The sequence below is a fragment of the Vidua macroura genome, chromosome 3 (genome assembly GCF_024509145.1).
Source record: "Vidua macroura isolate BioBank_ID:100142 chromosome 3, ASM2450914v1, whole genome shotgun sequence".
NCBI lineage: Eukaryota > Metazoa > Chordata > Aves > Passeriformes > Viduidae > Vidua > Vidua macroura.
Genome location: NC_071573.1, coordinates 13,844,463 through 13,844,999, shown reverse-complemented (window position 1 = coordinate 13,844,999; position 537 = coordinate 13,844,463).

The following is a 537-nucleotide window of genomic DNA, read 5'->3' as shown; positions in this document are numbered from 1 at the left end:
GTTTTATGGCTGGCTGCTTAACACACACACACCTTATGTTCAGGAAGATCCTCTACAGAGCAGCACTTGATAATTTACTAAATCCCATTCCATCTGTTTCTTGCTATAGCACTGATGACTATACAACTCAAGCAAATCAGATGGTAAAGTGATATTTTCCTTCTATGTAGGTACAGAATTCTCCAAAGAACATTAAAATGTGGGCAGCACACCCAGTGCTAGAAACACTTGATTTTCACATGCATGCAGGAAAAGAAAGACTGACTTCAGGACAGCAGGCATTAGCTACCAAAATTAACTAATATTTTCCTATCCAAATTTTATCAGTTCTGGACTATAGTTCCAAATATGTCTTTTACTCTTTAACAGTCACAGCCATAGATGATTGTTTTAACTCTGTGATATTTCACAGCCATGGCTGTAGGAGAAGACTGGCCCTGCTGAGATTGCTGTGTAGCTGCTACAGCTCCAAAGGCTGCAAGGTGGTGGAAAAAGCCCTGTTCCCCCTGCAGGGTACCCAGGTGTGCCCACCATAGG